Raw genomic sequence first — 20,869 nt, 5'->3', positions numbered from 1 at the left:
AGAAAAAGTGATGTGATGATGTAAGTAGAGGTAGGAGTTTTGTACCTTAGTCAAGCACAAAGGAATATGAACAGATTCTGGAAGAAAAAAGTTCTTTTCTAAAGACTCCAGAAAACTTGCTGATACGTTTTAGACTTCTGATACCCAACGTTTTAAGAAAATAAATTTGTTTTGTTTTAATACTTTAAGTTTTTGGTAATATCTTACAACTTCGATAGGAAAATTGTGCATTTAGCCAAACATTATATTGCCTTATGAATCATCCCAGAGACCTCTTTTTTTTTTTTTTCCCCAGCCTCTACATCTCCATTAGTGATTACCTCGATTATCATAACCATCCATTTCATTTACATGAAGTTTAAATTTGTTCCAACTCTTACCTTTTACTGAGTTTAATCTCATATATTCAGCTTGGTTTATGCCACACCTTTAATGTCTAATATGCAAATTAAACTTAACATGAACAAAGTATTCTCTACGCCCAGGCATCCTTGTTTCAGAAAATGTTTAACAACCATCTTGTCAGTTGGGAGAGCCAAATATTTTACAGTTATCCATGACCCTTTCCAACCACCCAATATCTAACTAAATTATCACAATTTATAATAGCATTTCCACAATGTATTCACTCTTTTTCATCCCCCTGCCATAAGCCATAATCATTTTTTACATGAACTTCCACAGCAGTGTCCTAGCTCTTCTTCTTGCTTTTATTCTTCTGTCTCATGCTGGTACAACTGTACATAGAATCCTAAATGATCTTTACTATTTTTAAATATTATGACAAGCTATGTCAAAATGATGGTGTGATCACTACCTAGAGCCAGACATCCGGGAATGTGAAGTCAAGTGGGCCTTAGGAAGTATCACTAGGAACAAAGCTAGTGGAGGTGATGGAATTCCAGTAGGGCTATTTCAAATCCTAAAAAAATGATGCTGTGAAAGTGCTGCAATAAATGTGCCAGCAAATTTGGAAAACTCAGCAGTGGCCACAGGACAGGAAAAGGTTAATTTTCATTCCAATCCCAAAGAAAGGCAAGGCCAAAGAATGTTCACACTACTGCACAATTGCACTCATCTCACACGTTAGCAAAATAATACCGAAAATTCTCCAAGTTAGGCTTCAACAGTACATGATCTGAGAACTTCCAGATGTTAAAGCTAAGTTTAGAAAAGGCAGAGGAATCAGAGACCAAGTTGCCAACATCAATTGGATCATAGCAAAAGCAAGAAAATTCCAGAAAAAAACATATACTCCTGTTTTATTGACTATATCAAAGCCTTTGACTGTGTGGATCACAACAAACTGGAAAATTCTTCAAGAGATGAGAATACCAGACCACCTTACCTGCCTTCTGAGAAAACTGTATGCAGGTCAAAAAGCACCAGTTAGAACCAGAAATGGAACAAGAGACTGATTCTAACTTGGGAAAAGTGTACATCAAGGCTGTATATTGTCACCCTGCTTATTTAACTTACATGCAGAGTATATCATGCAAAATGCTAGACTGGATGAAGCACAAGCTGGAATTAAGATTACCAGGAGAAATATTAATAACCTCAGATATGCAGATAACACCACCCTTATGGCAGAAAGTGAAGAGGAACTAAAGTGCCTCTTGATAAAAGTGAAAGGGGAGAGTAAAAAGTTGGCTTAAAACTCAGCATTCAAAAAACTAAGATAATGGCATCCGGTCCCATCACTTCATGGAAAACAGATGGGGAAACAATGGAAGCAGTGAGAGATTTTATTTTTTGGAGGCTCCAAAGTCACTGCAGATGGTGACTGCAGCCATGAAATTAAAAGACGCTTGCAGAAGAGAACAGATGGTGCAGGAATAGGTGAATGTGGATTACATCTCCCTCCATGGATACATTAGGGATACAACTTCATCCACAGCAGTGCTTGCAGAACATCAGCTAAGAGCAGACAGGAGTACCTGACCACTGGAAAAGGATAGATAGGACCACACAAAACTCAGTAGGATGAAGGAATTAGTGGGAAAAAAGAAGTGTCAGTAGGACTGGACCTGCGCTTGGCAGATAGGGGAACTGAAGCGGGGATCTGACCGCTACACTGGGGCAATTGTCTGGGTCAGAGGAGAAACATTTAAGACTGAGAGTGAAGTAGCAGATTTATGGCAGCCTAAATGGAATGAGAATAAAAGATTCTTGCTCCTTGGAAGAAAAGCTATGACAAACCTAGACAGCATATTAAAAAGCAGAGATGCTACTCTGCCAACAAATTCTGTCTAGTCAAAGCTATGGTTTTACCAGCAATTATGTATGGATGTGGGAGTTGGACCACAAAGAAGGCTGAATGCTGAAGAATTGATGCTTTTGAACTGTAGTGTTGGAGAAGACTCTTGAAAATGCAAAATCAAACCAGTCCATCCCTAAGGAAATCAGACCTGAATATTCATTGGAAGGACTGATGCTGAAGCTGAAGCTCCAATACTTTGGCCACCTGATGTGAAGAACTGACTCATTGGAAAATACCCTGATGCTGGGAAAGATTGAAGGCAGGAGGAGAAGGGGACAACAGAGGATGAGATGTTTGGATGGCATCACCGACTCAATGCACATGAGTTTGAGCAAGCTCTGGGAGTTGGTGATGGACAGTGAAGCCTGATGTGCTGTAGTCCATGGAGTCGCCAAGAGTTGGACACGACTAAAGAACTTAACTGTTGTCACAACCGTACTTAAAATTATCCAGTAGATGTCTGTCATTGTAAAATAAAGCCCCGCCTCTTTACCCTGGTATTTCTGGACATTTTGTAACTCTCTTTCCTATTTTAACACCACTGCATTCTTAAGCATCACACTGGTCTTTATGTTCCTAGAATCCGCTGAATTTATTCCCAGTTAGGATCCTTGTATTCCCTGGAAGAGGAACTGAAAACCCACTCAGGTATCCTTGTCTAGGGAATCCCATGGACTGAGGAGCCTGGTGGACTACAGTCTGTGGGGTCACAAGAGTCAAACACAACTGACCACTGAGCACGAGCACAATCAGTTCAGTTCTGTTCAGTTGCTGAGTCGTGTTCGACTCTTTGCAACCCAGTGGACTGCAGCACGCCAAGCCTCCCTGTCCATCACCAACTCCCAGAATTTACTCAAACTCATGTTCATTGAGTCAATGATGTCATCCAAACATCTCATCCTCTCTCGTCCCATTTGCCTCCCACCTTCTTTCCCAGCATCAGGGTCTTTTCCAGTAAGTCAGTTCTTTGCATCCGGTGGCCAAAGTATTGGAGTTTCAGCTTCAGCATCAGTTCTTCCAATGAATATTCAGGACTGATGTCCTTTAGGATGGACTGGTTGGATCTCTTTGTAGTCCAAGGGACTCTCAAGAGTCTTCTCCAACACCACAGTTCAAAAGCATCAATTCTGTGCTCAGCTTTCTTTAGGGTCCAACTCTCACATCCATACATGACTACTGGAAAAACCATAACCTTGACTTGATGACTCTGTTAGCAAAGTAATGAGCACAATAGCTACATTTTATTCACTAATTCACTTAGGGTCTCTTTCTACATTGGAAAGTCTTTTCTTCTTTTTCTGAAGTTGTAACTTCCTTTTTTCATCTTCCATTTTTCAGCATAAATATTCTTTCATGATATGAATATTTGTGATTCCACGGAGGTTTGTTAGCTATGTTCTTTGCTGTTGACTCTTCTTCTATTTAATTAGACAGATATTTTCTCCATTTCTATGGCTCAGAATACTCAGATTCTGGCAGTGACATTGGGTTTTTTCCTACAAGCAAACATTCCCCCCCTCCTCCATATTTTCTGTGCTGGACACTGTTTCTCCAAGTGAAATAAATTACTAAAGGTTGAACATGTCTGAGAATGGTCTTTTCTTTAGTAATAGGACATGCAAGTATTATGTTATCTAGACCACAGTATTGTCTCTCTGAAAGATATTCTACTATCTGGTTTCTGTCTTCCACATATTGCTCACTTTTTGATTTTTTTTTTTTTTTGTATATCAATTTAACTCTCTATTTGACCTTCACTCAGTCTCAGTAATGTATGCTCCAGGAAGCAAATACATTGTCTTTTCTGTTTACTGGTTTGTTCTGTGTGCCTTGTACAGTGTCCAGTACATTAAATATTTCTTCAATAAATGTCAATGCCAGGTTAGTTTGTGTGAGACCTCCTATGAATCAAGTTTCATCTGAATTTACAGCTCAGAGAGAATGATGAAGCTGTTTTGTCTGGATAATTGACAAAGGATCCCTCAGTCTTTCTCAGTAACTGATACTCCAGCCAGGTTTGTAGAGCTTGGTACAACTTCTGGAGAGAGGAACTATGTGAAGAAAATGAATAAACTATTTGTGAGGGTAGAGTCAGTTTTGAGGTATGAAAGTTAACAGTGGTAATTTAAGGTGCTTTTTGGCATAAAAGTGTTCTCTTTTATATAGGCATAGGTGTTCTCTGTGAATGTAAATTAAACAGCTTGGCCAGGTGGGCACTTTACTGATAAAATCTGGAGAAGTCACACATGGAGTGAATGCCAGCTTCATCTATCATGAGCATTTATAAGGGTAGAATGCAGTTCTACCTGAGTGTCATAGTGTGAGGATGAACAAAATATAGGTGAATGTGAAGGGAGGGCTACACAACATGGCACATGGAAAGAATGCTGAGCAGTCAGGTGAAATGCATTGTTGTGACAACCCTTTAAAACTATATATATAACTCTTTGATTTTTGCTGTTCCTTTCAATAGCTTTGAATGGGGGAGAATAATGGTTCCTTTTCCTTAGTGTCATCACTCTAAATTCCAAAGGATATTGTGCAGTGTGGAAACTTATATTTCAAAATCTAAGATGTTTGAATAGATGAAATAAGGTTAATTGTTGATTCGTATTAAATTTCTGCCTCTGCAGGGTGCTTTTTTGCTTCTCTTTGTAAATGATTGACTTGCATAATTGTATGCATGTCTAAGTGCTGCTTTTTGAGAGATGACATCAAAGGGTTTAAAGATTTTATTCTAGATTGTATTTCAGAATTACTTCACATGCCTTCTTATATATAATTAGTTTTGCTTATGCTGAACAAAAGTGGGCCAAATTTATGCTAAGTATTATGACACTTTATTTCTCTAACAATATATACTGCTATATAGCATTTTTATATCTGGAATCTAGTTTTCCATCAGAATTTTCTTTTTGAATGGAATTAATGCATTACGCTGTTCACTCAACAATCTGTCCATCCAACAACCCACTCACCCACCCATTTATTCAGCCATGATTTTTACAGAACTCAGTGTAGCAGACACTGAGATTTGCCTTGATGATACCGAACATGAATAATACATATTCTTTTCATTGCAGATATGTGATACAAAAGTGAATAATTGGAAATCAATGTGATAATTATTATAACTATATTATGTACACAGGACTTGGCCCAGCTTTCTTATTTTTATTTATGCCTATAAAGGTTTATACAAAATTAGGTACTCTTGATGTCAGATGTTAACTGAACAAGTTGAAGGACTAGGGCATATTTAATCACTTAAAGAAAATAAATACAGTTTTCAGTTTATGTTTATTAAAATGGGATTAACATTTGGGAACAAAAATATGAAAATTAATTATCTTTCTCAGCACCCTTGTAAGGGTTCATAAGATATGCTTTGCTCTCTAAGATCATCATAATGAGAGAGAGTAAGAGAAGGTTAGTCCAAAGAAATGAAAGAGATTGAAGGAATTTGATAGTAAAATGTATATTAAAAAGGAAACGCAAGTGAATATAGATGAGCTCTATCAGTAACAAGAAAATGATAACTTTCCAGCTCAATTTACTTTGGCAAACACTTGCAAGTATGCAATGGGAATATAATCTAAACACCTTATTAAAATACGTATCTCATTGCTGCAGCTTGCTTTATCATATGAACTGTTACATAATGTTTGCAGGAATAATTTGTGGTTAAATGTGTTTTGTTAGTTGTTCCCAAGAAAACCTAAGGAAAAAATATATTTTTCAAGGTATTTAGAATATGACTTCTTTAAAAAAAAAAAAAAAACACCTTAAATTTAGAAGACTCGCATTGATAATTCACATTACTAATTTAGTATCTACATCATATGTGGTGAAAGCAAGTGAAATCATTTCTTCAGAAAAAACAAAACAAAACATTTTTTAAAAAATCTTAAGTCAAATTATTTTTGTCAAATATATTTTGTCACATTAGAAAGAAGTCCATTAGGAATATACTCAAATCAAGAGAGTGTATCATTATGATCCTTAGTCATATTGATAATATAGTTGAACTTATATTATGATCTTTGTATTATTTAAGATTGAAAAGATTTGATGGAAACAGTTCTACTTCATTACTCATTAGGGGAATGTATCCTAACAAAATAATAGAAGGGTAATTTTTCATACAAAATTTTTAGATTTTGAATTTCCCAATGCTTTGAAAATACAATTTTTCATGTAGATATTCATGTGAAATTCAACTACCCAGAGATATTAATTTGCTTGCCAGGGTAGCAACAGCCTTTCAGATTAATAAATTGCATTTTTTCATTGTTTCTCTGTCCCCAAACCCACCCTATTGTCATCAAAGTGGTCAGATATCTATGGATCTCTGCTGACTTTTACACTCAAGGAGAGTCACTTCTCTATGGACTATTATCTCAAATTCTGCTTTTTGACAGTCCATTTACATGCATTGTAATATGGTAATAAAATATCTACCTTTAGCAACTACAGCTACCTTATCAGTTACAAGGGGATAAAATAAATATTTTGATGAGACATTTTGTCCAATATATACATAGTCCCTTATGATTATACAGTGGAAGTGAGAAATAGATTTAAGGGACTATATCTGATAGATAGAGTGCCTGATGAACTATGGAATGAGGTTCGTGACATTGTACAGGAGACAGGGATCAAGACCATTCCCATGGAAAAGAAATCAAAAAAGCAAAATGGCTGTCTGGGGAGGACTTACAAATAGCTGTGAAAAGAAGAGCAGTGAAAAGCAAAGGAGAAAAGGAAAGATATAAGCATTTGAATGCAGAGTTCCAAAGAATAGCAAGAAGAGATAAGAAAGCCTTCTTCGGCAATCAATGCAAAGAAATAGAGGACAAGAACAGAATGGGAAAGACTAGAGATCTCTTCAAGAAAATTGGAGATACCAAGGGAACATTTCATGCAAAGATGGGCTCGATAAAGGGCAGAAATGGTCTGGAACTAACAGAAGCAGAAGATATTAAGAAGAGGTGGCAAGAATACACAGAAGAACTGTACAAAAAAGATCTTCACGACCGAATAATCACGATCGTGTGATCACTCATCTAGAGCCAGACATCCTGGAATGTGAAGTCAAGTGGGCCTTAGAAAGCATCACTACGAACAAAGCTAGAGGAGGTGATGGAATTCCAGTTGAACTATTTCAAATCCTGAAAGATGATGCTGTGAAAGTGCTGCACTCCATATGCCAGCAAATTTGGAAACCTCAGTAGTGGCCACAGGACTGGAAAAGGTCAGTTTTCATTCCAATGCCAAAGAGAGGCAATGCAAAAGAATGCTCAAACTACCGCACAACTGCACTCATCTCACATGCTAGTAAAGTAGTGCTCAAAATTCTCCAAGCCAGGATTCAGCAATACATGAACCGTGAACTTCCTGATGTTCAAGCTGATTTTATAAAAGGCAGAGGAACCAGAGATCAAATTGCCAACATCCGCTGGATCATGGAAAAGCAAGAGAGTTTCAGAAAAGCATCTATTTCTGCTTGATTGACTATGCCAAAGCCTTTGACTGTGTGGATCACAATAAACTGTGGAAGATTCTGAAAGAGATGGGAATACCAGACCACATGACCTGCCTCTTGAGAAATCTATATGCAGGCCAGGAAGCAACAGTTAGAACTGGACATGGAACAACAGACTGGTTCCAAATAGGAAAAGGAGTACGTCAAGGCTGTATATTGTCACTCTGCTTATTTAACTTCTATTCAGAGTACATCATGAGAAACGCTGGACTGGAAGAAACACAAGCTGGAATCAAGATTGCCAGGAGAAATATCAATAACCTCAGATATGCAGATGACACCACCCTTATGGCAGAAAGTGAAGAGGAGCTAAAAAGCCTCTTGATGAAAGTGAAAGAGGAGAGTGAAAAAGTTGGCTTAAAGCTCAACATTCAGAAAACAAAGATCATGGCATCTGGTCCCATCACTTCCTGGGAAATAGATGGGGAAACAGTTGAAGCAGTGTCAGACTTTATTTTTTTGAGCTCCAAAATCACTGCAGGTGGTGACTGCAGCCATGAAATTAAAAGACTCTTACTCCTTGGAAGAAAAGTTATGATCAACCTAGATAGCATATTCAAAAGCAGAGACATTACTTTGCTAACTAATGTCCGTCTAGTCAAGGCTATGGTTTTTCCTGTGGTCATGTATGGATGTGAGAGTTGGACTGTGAAGAAGGCTGAGCACCGAAGAAATGATGCTTTTGAACTGTGGTGTTGGAGAAGACTCTTGAGAATCCCTTGGACTGCAAGGAGATCCAACCAGTCCATTCTGAAGGAAATCAGCCCTGGGATTTCTTTGGAAGAAATGATGCTAAACCTGAAACTCCAGTACTTTGGCCACCTCATGCAAAGAGTTGACTCATTGGAAAAGACTTTGATGCTGGGAGGTGTTGAGGACAGGAGGAGAAGGGGACAACTGAGGATGAGATGGCTGGATGGTATCGCTGACTCGATGGATGTGAGTCTGAGTGAACTCTGGGAGTTGGTGATGGACAGGGAGGCCTGGCGTGCTGCGATTCATGGGGTCTCAAAGAGTTGGACATGACTGAGTGACTGAACTGACTGAGTGACTGACTTACTGCCTGGAAGCACTTCTGTTTTCATGTTAATTTATAATTAGCATTATAAAAGCTTAGATTTTGCATATTGGGAAAAGATTACATAATAACAATAATTTAACCTTGTAAACCAAATGAATTAGTTGAAATAGTTTCTCAAGCTAGAGTCCACACACAGCTTGAGAACTACAACATTGTTATTATTGCACGGTTATATATTTTAAAGGCTTATTTGATAACAATTTGTATTTTTGATTTGACTTACTAGTTGTATGAGTACATATATACAAGTAAACTAGATAAGCTCATTATATCTAATTTTATACATCTAATTTTTGTATTTCATTATTTCATTATAAGAATAATATTCTGGGTGTTCAAAGTAATCTGTGCATTTCAGGTTTCAGATTTAAAAAGGCTTCAAACATTCAAAAATTCCCTGTGTTTCAAAACCATATTCCTACTTAATTTTTCTTGTCAAAATATAATTCCTTAACAAATTTTAACAAGAATAAACTGTTTTTAAATCATGCAAATTTTAGATATTTGGTTTTGGAAAAGTTTTATTTTTCTCCTAATTTCTTAAATTAACGCTTTATTTTTAGCACAGCTTTGGATTCACAGCAGAACTGAAAAGAAGAAACACACACTGCTTATGTATATACATATACCCTCTGCTTCCACACATGCACAGCTTCCTCCCTTTATCAAATTCTCCCATTAGAGAGGGAACATTGGTTGAATTGATGAACCCATGTTGACACATCATAGCCACACAAAGTTCATGGTTTCCTTCAGGGTTCACTATTGCTGTTGCACAGTCTATGGGTTTGAACACATGTGGTCATCATTTTTGAGATAGAAAGTCAGAAAAGGCTTGGCTAGAAAGTTCGTGTCTAATTTATGCATCATAAACTGGAGTGTTTGAGAATGAACAATCAATTTCCATGCTGGTTTCTTCCCTCATGTATCTGCTTAACTCTTTGTTGGACATGGCCTCAAGATTGGACTCAACAGGGAACTTTTCCCTTTCAGTGCCATCACCACATTTCTCCATTTTGTTTTATACATGACAGATTAGGGTTCCAAGATATCACTGCAGAATCTTGCAGTCCTTTCAAACTCTAGCCCCAAGCAGATGTAGTGTCTTTTATCACACCACTGAACACAATAGACACATGCTGTCCAAATTCAAAGATGGGAAGAAGGTCATTTTTTTTCCTGGGAGGAAAAAAAGGCAAAGAATTTGTGGCTCTCTTTATCTCAGAAGGAAATATCAAGAGGCTCTTATTTCAAGTTATAAACTTTAGCAGAAATTCTATTGAATAAAATAAGGTGAAATGTGCATGCTATAAAGAAGTCTAAGTATAGTTAAGAGAATTTATTAGGTTTTATGATTTGAGCTATGGTTTTTCCAGTAGTTAGTTATGTATGGATATGAAAGTTGGACTATAACGAAAGCTGAATGCCAAAGAATTGATGCTTTTGAACTGTGGTGTTGGAGAAGACTCTTGATAATCCCTTAGATAGCAAGGAGATCCAACCAGTCCATCCTCAAGGACATCAGTCCTGAATATTCATTGGAAGAACTGATGCTAAAGCTGAAACTCCAATACTTTGGCCACCTGATTTGAAGAACTGACTCATTAGAAAAGACCCTGATGCTGGGAAAGATTGAAGGCAGGAGGAGAAGGGGAAGACAGAGAATGAGATATTTGGATGGCATCACCAACTCAATGGACATGAGTCTGAGTAAACTCCGAGAGCTGATGATGGACAAGGAGGCCTGGCGTGCTGCAGTCCATGGGGTCGCAAAAAGTCAGACATGACTGAGTAACTGAAGTGAACTGATGATTTGAGACCAAATATTATCCCCCAAAATGAAACTCACTTAGTGTTTTGCCTTTTTTTACGTTAACATCAACAGGAATATCACTGAAAAGATTTACCTCATTGGTGTTTATTACAGAATGCATTTGTGTACCAGCCATTTACAAATGATTATGAATAGTATAGTTACACATAGTAGCCATATATAGATGGTGCATTTTGGATCAATATGCATGCACACTCAGTCACTTTAGTCATGTCTGACTCTTTGGGACCCCTTGAACTGTATCCTGTCAGACTCCTCTGACCCTGGGATTCTCCAAGTGGGAATATTGGAGTGGATTGCCATGCCCTCCTCCAGGGGATCTTCTCGGCCCAGGGATGTGTGTCCTGCATCTCCTGTATTGCAGGTGGATCCTTTACTGCTGAGCCACCAGTGAGACCTTGGATCATTATAAATATACATATATATATATATAATATCACTAAAAATATCTCAGAATATATCAAAGTCTTGCTGATTCAAAGTCATTATGAAATTGTAGAACCTGAAATGCAAAGGAACCTTAGGATTCTTTTCGTAAAAGACCACATGATTAGTTTTCTTTGAGGAGTTTAGACGTTATCTTAGCTAAGGAATAACAGACTAAAACAGTCTATTATTTCCCCCAAAATATAAATTTAAATATAGCACATTTTGTTAATCCTCAAGGACAATGAATTGATTATTATACAATTATTAAAGTCATTCATAGATGACAGCAATTAACTAAACAGCACCATGTACCAGGCACTTGGATGTATACACTACATACATTATACTATTTAATCCTTTTACCCTAAAAGATATACATTATTTTCTGGTTTGTTATTGATGTTTAGTCACTAAGTAGTATCCAACTCCTCTGCAACCCCATGGACTGTAGTCAACCATGGGCTGTAGTCAACCTCTCTCCATGGGATTTCCCAGGCAAGAATACTGACGTGGGTTGCCATTTTCTTCTCCAGGGGACCTTCCTGACCCTGGGATAGAACCTGTTATCTCCTGCATTGCTGACAAATTCTACCACTGAGCCATCAGAGAAGCTCTATTTTCTTCTTTACTAGAGGACATTTTGAAGTTACTAGATTAAAGTTGCTTCTGGGAAATAATTTCTCTGTTTAAACAAGGAACAGTCTCGTTTCTTACAATGAAGTAGAATAAATTTCATTTGTACTGGGGGGAAATGTAGAAGATGAAAACCTGAGAATATTTCACAACTATTTTTCTACTTTTTAACCTGAAAAGACTTTTTTAAACAACAGATAACAGTAACAGAAAAGGTGAAGGTTAATTAAGTCATCAAGGAAATAGTGGTTAGATTTTACTGCCATATAGTGAAATTCTTACAGATCACAGAGACCAGAACAAGTATAATTTTAAAAAATAAAAGCAACTTTAATTTAGCACAATAAATGTAAAGAACAGAAGCTTAAAGACTATAGTGACAGCTGATAAGAGGACCTATCAGTTCAGTTCAATTCAATCGCTCAGTCTTATCCGACTCTTTGCGACTCCAGGAATTGCAGCCCGCCGGGCCTCCCTGTCCATCACCAACTCAAACTCATGTCCATCGAGTCAGTGATGCCATCCAGCCATCTCATCCTCTGTCATCCCCTTCTCCTCCTGCCCCCAATCCCTCGCAGCATCAAAGTCTTTTCCAATGAGTCAACTCTTCGCATCAGGTGGCCAAAGTACTGGAGTTTCAGCTTTAGCATCAGTCCTTCCAAAGAACACCCAGGACTGATCTTGTTTAGGATGGACTTCAAGAGTCTTCTCCAACACCACAGTTTGAAAGCATCAATTTTTCCAGCGTTCAGCTTTTTTCACATTCCAACTCTCACATCCATACATGACCACAGGAAAAACCATAGCCTTGACTAGACGGACCTTTGTTGGCAAAGTAATGTCTCTGCTTTTGAATATACTATCTAGGTTGGTCATAACTTTCCTTCCAAGGAGTAAGAGTCTTTTAATTTCATGGCTGCAATCCTATGGTGACATATTGATGTCTATACAGGTAGGCGGCACAAAAATATATTTTGAATCCAGTTTTATTTGATACTCTATCTGTTGTTATAGCGTACCATGACTCTATCTGTTGTTATAGAGCATGATGTTTCTCTAATATATAGCTCTTTTTCTTTATGTCTATTCCATTCTTTGAGTTATAAGTATGAATTAGATTCAAATAAATGGCTACATTCTAAATGTCCTTCATTGTTCAGTTATTTTTCTTCCCTAAGCTTTCCTTGTTATTGCTTTTTTTTTTTTAACCAGTAAAGAAAGACTTACTAAGAGAGGAGGTGGAAAGAGAAAGAGAATATAATCATCATCATAAAATATTACAGCCTTTTATGTTTAGTTATCCAGTCTTGATATTTAATCTTTCCAGAGATCATTGTGAGTCTATACATGTTTATGGTGTTTTATGTACTGTATAATAATGTCTTTTTTTTAACATAGCATATCATGGCTATCTTTACAAGTCCTGAAATTTTACCTGTTATCTATATCTATTTATCACACACCCTTCTTCCTTTGTTCCCTTTGTCTCTGAATTCATTGAAAAAGTTTTTTTATATATGAAGGCTTTATCTTGTTATCTGTTGTGTTTCTCACAATTATTATTCAGTTTGTTATTTACATCTTTAATTTTATTCCATGGTATTTCAAATTTTATGAACAAAATTTTCAATTTTCATATAATGAAGTACATTAGCCTTTTCCTTTATGATATATGCCTTCAGTACAATTTCTTCAGCTACTCAATGTGTAATAAAGGTGATAAGTCATTCTAAAATGAAATTAGGTGCACACGACTATTTAGCATAAGGATTTAATGCTTCCAGTTAGGTGTAAACTCAGGGAGCAGTTCATAGTTACACCTTTTTTTTTTTTTTGGTTTGTGAATTGATCCTGAAGTGATAGTGATAAACGTGCAACTTGACCTTTCTTTTCTTTTCCCTTCTCTTCCTTCCTTTCAACAAATCTTTATTGATTACTTTCTATTTACTAAACATTTGTAATATCAGAAGATAAATGAGATGTTTGCCCTCGCTTTAATACACATAAAATACTAAGTTGATATTACATCATCCCTCTTTTTTGTTTTTTTTTATGTTGAAGAGTGATGGTGCTGAATGGCAGCTTTAAACTATATGCTTCTACTGAATATATTGAGTCTCAAGTGACTGTTCTGGAATAAATTGTAGATGACATCAGCTTCTTTTTTTTTTTTTTTTTTCAGTGCACGTCTGCCCCTGACTAGGTATTTGATTCTTTGCCAAACTTCTATGTATCTACTCACACTCTTGGAAAATAAAGAAATTCTTTATTTCTTAGGTAACCACAACCAGCAAAACTTGTAATGCCAAAATTAGTATGAGACTCACATGTCTATTAACTATTAGGACATATTTTATTAGATTGAAGTCCAAATGTAATTCTCTCTCTTATGTTTCCTATTAATTATGCGGTCCTTGCCATATAATCTTATTAAGAATCCTCATAATCTAAAATTGTCGCAAAATATTAGAACTTCCTTTGACAATAGTGTTAGTCCAGTTTCTAATTTCCAAATAGGGAGAGTAAACTTTTATCAACATACAGAATCCTGATTTTTACTAAAGAACAACAAAACCATTTATATTGCTCTCATTTTCTGCTCTTAAAAACAGGTCATTCACAACTTCAGACTCACTCTTGCTCTGCTTCATCCTTGCTCAGACCTCAGGGTACCCAACACTGGAAGTCTTAATTTACACACTCATGCTCAGCATATATTCCCAAACCACAAATTCAAGGAAAGCATACAAGGATGTTGAAATGTTTCCACCTCAGCTCACATATGCGCTAAATTAGCTCTTTCCTATAAACCTCTAATGTTGGAATTGTGTCTAAAGTCAGTATAGACAAACTTCTTTCTTGGTGTGATCCATTTTGGAATTTTTTGAATCTTTCTTTCTAACACTGATTCGTTGGAACCATCTTAACCCATCAATTTGCAGTAATAGCAAGGAAAGGATCTCAGTCATTCCTTGGAGACAGCTTCTTGGACCCTATTAAAACTGGCTCATCTCCTCAGTAAACAGCTCTGCCCAAGAAGGCTTGTAACTGCTAACTTTACAAGAAGTACTGGTACGTCTTTCATGTGGGAATGCTATGACAACTGCTAAGCTTATCTTTAAAAAATTAAAACTTTCTTTTCAGAGAAGTATAAAATAAAATTCTAGGGAAGGTTTGCCAACATAAGCAAAGAAACATCTGGAAGCATCTTCTAGGGGAAAAAAGATGCTTTTTTTCCTTACTCTCTCTAGGACTCTGACTACATATAGAAGGTGAAATTATTTCTTACTATTTCACTTGATCTCAAAAACTCCATATATGAGGTTTTCTTATTCAAATACAATTATTTTTATATGAATTAAGGTGTCAATTAAAATCAATTAATTATATAAAATTTACTCTTCACTAGTCACACAAGAATTTATAAAGCACACTATCAGTTCAGTTCAGTTCATTTCAGCCTCTCAGTTGTGTCCGACTCTTTGCAACCCCATGCACCGCAGCACTCCAGGCCTCCCTATCCATCACCAACTCCCGGAGTTTTCCCAAACTCATGTCCATTGAGTCGGTGATGTCATCTAAACATCGCAATCTCTGTTGCCCCCTTCTCCTCCTGCCTTCAATCTTTCCCAACATCAGGGTTTTTTCAAATGTCAGCTCTTCGCATCAGCTGGCCAAAATACTGGAGTTTCAGCTTTAACATCAGTTGTTCCAATGAGCACCCAGGACCGATTTCCCTTAGGATGGACTGGTTGGATCTCCTTGCAGTCCAAGGGACTCTCAAAGAATAGCACTGAAACATGTATATTATCATATGTGAAAGAGATCGCCAGTCCAGGTTCAATGCATGAGACAGAGTGCTCAGGGCTGGTGCACTGGGATAATCCAGAGGGATGGGATGGGGAGGGATGTGGAAGGGGGGTTCAGGACGGGGAACACATGTAAACCCATGGCTGATTCATGTCAATGTATGACAAAACCCACTAAAATATTGTAAAGTAATTAGCCTCCAATTAAAATAAATTATTTTTTTACAAAAAGGGACTCTCAAGAGTCTTCTTCAACACCACAGTTCAAAAGTATCCATTCTTCTGCATTCAGCTCTCTTTATAGTCCAATTTTCACATCCATACCTGACCACAGGAAAAACCATAGCCTTGACTAGACGGACCTCTGTTGGCAAAGTAATGTCTCTGCTTTTTAATATGCTGTCTAGGTTGGTAACAACTTTCCTTACAAGGAGAAAGCGTCTTTTAATTTCATGGCTACAATCACAATTTGCAGTGATTTTGGAGCCCCCCCCCCCAATAAAGTCAGCCACTGTTTGGACTGTTTCCCCATCTATTTGCCATGAAGTGATGGGACCAGATGCCATCATCTTAGTTTTCTGAATGTTGAGTTTTAAGCCAACTTTTTCACTCTCCTCTTTCACTTTCATCAAGAGGTTCTTTAGTTCTTCTTCACTTGCTGCCATAAGGGTGGTATCATCTGCATATCTGAGGTTATTGATATTTCTCCTGGCAATCTTGATTCCAGCTTGTGTTTCTTCCAGCCCAGCATTTCTCATGATGTACTTTGCATATAAGTTAAATAAGCATGGTGACAGTATACAGCCTTGACGTACTCCTTTTCCTATTTGGAACCAGTCTGTTGTTCCATGTCCAGTTCTAACTGTTGCTTCCTGACCTGCATATAGATTTCTCAAGAGGCAGGTCAGGTGATCTAGTATTTCCATCTCTTTCAGAATTTTACACAGTATATTGTAATCCACACAGTCAAAGGCTTTGACATAGTCAATAAAGCATAAATAAGTGTTTTTCTGGAAGTCTCTTGCTTTTTCAATGATACAGAGAATGTTAGCAATTTGATCTTTGATTCCTCTGCCTTTTCTAAAACCAGCTTGAACATCTGGAAGTTCACAGTTCACGTATTGCTGAAGCCTGGCTTGGTGAATTTTGAGCATTACTTTACTAGTGTGTGAGATGAGAGCAATTGTGCGGTAGTTTGAGCATTCTTTGGCATTGCTTTTCTTTGGGTTTGGAATGAAAACTGACCTTTTTTAGTCCTGTGGCCACTGCTGAGTTTTCCAAATTTGTTGACATATTGAGTGCAGCACTTTCAGCATCATCTTTGATGCTGATTTGAAATAGCTCAACTGGAATTCCATCACCTCCAGTAACTTTGTTCATAGTGATACTTCCTAAGGCTCACTTGACTTCACATTCCAGGATATCTGGTTCTAGGTGAGTGATCACATCATCGTGATTATCTGGGTCCATGAAGATCTTTTTTGTATAGTTCTTCTGTGTATTCTTGCCACCTCTTCTTAATATCTTCTGCTTCTGTTAGGTCCATAACATTTCTGTCCTTTATTGAGCCCATCTTTGCATGAAATATTCCCTTGGTATCTCTAATTTTCTTGAAGAGATATCTAGTCTTTTGTGTTCTATTGTTTCCCTCTATTTCTTTGCATTGATCGCTGAGGAAGGCTTTCTTATCTCTCCTTGCTATTCTTTGGAACTCTGCATCCAAATGAATACATCTTTCCTTTTCTCCTTTGCTTTTCACTTCTTTTCTTTTCACAGCTATTTGTAAGGCCTACTCAAACAGCCATTTTGCTTTTTTTCATTTATTTTTCTTGGAGATGATCTTGATTCTTGTCTCCTGTACAATGTCACAAACCTTCATCCATAGTTCATCAGGCATTCTGTATATTAGAGCTAGTCCCTTAAATCTATTTCTCACTCCCACTGTATAATCATAAGGGATTTGATTTAGATCATACCTGAATGGCCTAGTGGTTTTCCCCACTTTCTTCAATATATCTAAATTGGCAATAAGGAGTTCATGATCTGAGCCATAGTCGAATAAGACTCAAAGACTTAGAAAACAAACTTATGTTGTTAGGGGAAGAGATAGGTAGAGATTTGGAAAGGTCATATACACACTGCTATATATAAAATGGATAAACAACAAGGACCTAAAGTGTAACACAGGAAACTCTGCTCAATATAATGTGCCAGTCTTGTTGGGAGGGGATTTGGGGAGAATGAATACATGTATATGTATGCCTGAGTCTTTTTGCTATTCGCCTGAAAGTACCACAACGTCTCAATACCAAATAAAAAGCTTTAAGTTTGGGCAAGAAACAAACAAACAAAAACTTATGATTAAATTCTTTGGAGTTACTACATAAAAGAACTGAAAAATCTACCCATTGGAAGTACGTTTATTACATTGTTTGTATTTTAAACTTTACACTCTATCATTATGTACCAATATTTTCATAGTTCAAATTTATTTTTGTGAATGATTATATTCTCAGTCTCTATCAACCCAGTCATCCTCAGCCTCATGTTAGTTGAGCACCCCAAGCATAATTGTACAATTAAAATTTTTATGTGAGTTATTAAACCATGATTTCCCAGATCCAAATATGTCTTTCTTTACTTTGTCATGCTAGCACTAAAGTCTAAAAGTTATATTTCTTCTTTGTCATTTGGCTTTAGACCTCATGAACTGTAGCCCACCAGGCTCCTCTTCCCATGGGATTTTCCAGGCAAGAATACTGGAGTGTGCTGCCATTTCCTTTTCTAGGGGATTTTCCCAACCCAGGGATTGAACCTGGGTCTCCTGCACTATAGGCAGATTCTCTACCAACTGAGCTACCAGGAAATTCCCTATTATGGCCTGTCAGTAGAGGGCATAGAGTGAGACTGGAAGGCTGAAAGAGTCAAAGAAAACCTGCTTCTCCCTTGTGTTTTCTGCCCCTGCTGTCATTAACTGAGCAAAACCCTTCTCCCTGAGAGCAATAGTCTGTCACAGTGTCTAGCTTCTTTCTACTCTAGTGAAACAAGTCCTCTAGACTCCCCAGAGGCACCAGCAGCAGCGCTACAGTACTGCCACATAGAGGGATGCCTGGGTCCTGCTCTGTGAGCGCTACCTCCAAGCCCACAACCCTTCTGGAAAGTTGATTTCTAACCCTCCAGGGTCCCTCTTCAACCTTCCCAGTTCGGATATCACAACATCATCTGGATTTGTTTTCCCAGATCTCTGGGAAACAGATGCTTTTCACAGTTATTAACTATAAATTTGGTCTTCTTTCTGGTATTTTTCAGCTTTCCATCCCCTGGTTGTGGTGGTGGTCTAGTTGCTAAGTCATATTGGACTCTTGTGACCCCATGGACAGTAGCCCACTAGGCTCCTATGTCCATGGGATTTTTCCAAGCAAAAATACTGGAGTGGGTTGTCATTTCCTTCTCCAGGGGATCTTCCTGATCTGAATACATAGAAGTCATAAAATGGGCCAAGTTATTATTTTTCTATACAATTAAAGTTTCAAATACTATTCATAATGAATATGAATATACTCTAATTACATAAAACAAAATATGATATCATAAAAGCTTGGTATTAAACAGAACAACCCCCCCCCCAGCATATCCATCTATGTTCATTTATATAGAGTTCCCAAAACAAACAATATTGCATGCTACTATTTAGAAATAGAAATATGATTGCTAATTAAGAAACTAACAAATAAAAAACAACCAGTGATATTCATGAAGCTGGAGAAGTGGCTATCATTAGGGTGGGGAGAAAGGATTGTCATTAACAAGAATATTGAGTCCACTGGCATCTTGACAATGTACTGTTTCTGACAAATGCAATAGATAATGTTGTTTAGTTTCAAAGTTGTGTCCAACTCTTTACCACCCCATGGACTGGAGCCTGTCAGGCTCCTCTGTCCAAGGGATTTCCCAGGCGGGGACACTGGAACAGATTGCCATTTCCTCCTTCAGGGGATCTTCCTGACCCCAGGCATCGAACTTATGTCTCCTGCATTGCAGGCAGATTCCATACTACTGAGTCACCAGGGAAGCCTCACAATTGATAATACCACAGTTCTAATTGGGCTTCCTAGATGGTGCTAGCGGTAAAGAATCTGCATGCTGATGTATGAGTGGCCAGAGACATGGGTTCAATCCTGGGGTCAGAAAGATTCTCCAGAGTAGGAAATGGCAACCCACTCTGGTATTATTTCCTCAAAAAATCCCATGGACAGAGGAGCTGGTGGGTTACAGTACATGGGGCCACAAAGAGTAGGACACGACTGAGTGACTGAACGCACACACACTGTTATAATTATTTTTAATCACAGCTTGAATTAGCTTTTGAATATTACATGATGTTAATAACAACAATAACAAAATGTTTAATTGTATTTTCTGCACAAAAGTGGAAGATCTAAGTATTTCAAAGCAAAGCCAAGATTTTTTTACATAAGTCTTTTGAGATCTACTCGTTTTGGAACACAGACTCAACTGACCCTTCAGACATAACCTTCAGAAAATTTAGAAGAGAGTATATCAGTGTGAAATTTTTGATGGCATTCAATGCAAATCCTTAGGTAGAAGTGCTAAAAACAATTTCAACATGATAATTTAATTAATTTTTTTGTACAAAAGTTGAAGTATTCATTTAAAACTTATAGTTAACAATGATTATTTAATATAACTCTTCAGAGTATCAGCAAAAACAGTGATATATTTCAGCAGTGCTATTAGTCAGTCAGTCAGCTCAGTTGCCAGTAGTTTCAGACTCTTTGTGGCCCCATGGACTGTAGCCCACCAGGCTTCCCTGTCATTCACCATCTCCTGGAGCCTACTGAAACTCATGTCCATTGAGTCTATGATGCCATCCAACCATCTCATCCTCTGTCATCTCCGTCTCCTCCTGCCTTCCATCTTTCCAGCATCAAAGTCTTTTCAAATGAGTCAGTTCTTCACAATAGGTGGCCGAAATATTGGAGTTTAAGCTTCAGCATCAGTCCTTCCAATGAATATTCAGGATTGACTTCCTTTAGGATGGACTGCTTGGATTTCCTTGCTGTCCAAGGGACTCTCAAGAGTCTTCTCCAACACCACAGCTCAAAAGCATCAATTCCTCATTGCTCGGCTTTGCTTATAGTCCAATTCTCACATGCTGGGAAAGATTCATACATGACTACTGGAAAAACCATAGGTTTGACTAGATGGAGCTTTGTTGGCAAAGTAATGTCTCTGCTTTTTAATATGTTGTCTA

At 37.5% G+C, this 20,869-nt stretch overlaps 1 non-coding gene across 1 annotated transcript; it reads right to left on the bottom strand.

Annotated features, from left to right (window-relative positions):
• Positions 1-18,387: 18,387 nt before the first annotated feature.
• On the bottom strand, positions 18,388-18,460 carry TRNAY-AUA (transfer RNA tyrosine (anticodon AUA)). The gene has a single exon. It is a non-coding gene; the product is annotated as a tRNA-Tyr (tRNA).
• Positions 18,461-20,869: the final 2,409 nt, after the last annotated feature.

This window comes from Budorcas taxicolor, chromosome 1, assembly GCF_023091745.1.
Source record: "Budorcas taxicolor isolate Tak-1 chromosome 1, Takin1.1, whole genome shotgun sequence".
In the NCBI taxonomy this organism is placed as follows: Eukaryota; Metazoa; Chordata; class Mammalia; order Artiodactyla; family Bovidae; genus Budorcas; species Budorcas taxicolor.
This window is presented reverse-complemented; position numbering and strand designations above follow the sequence as displayed.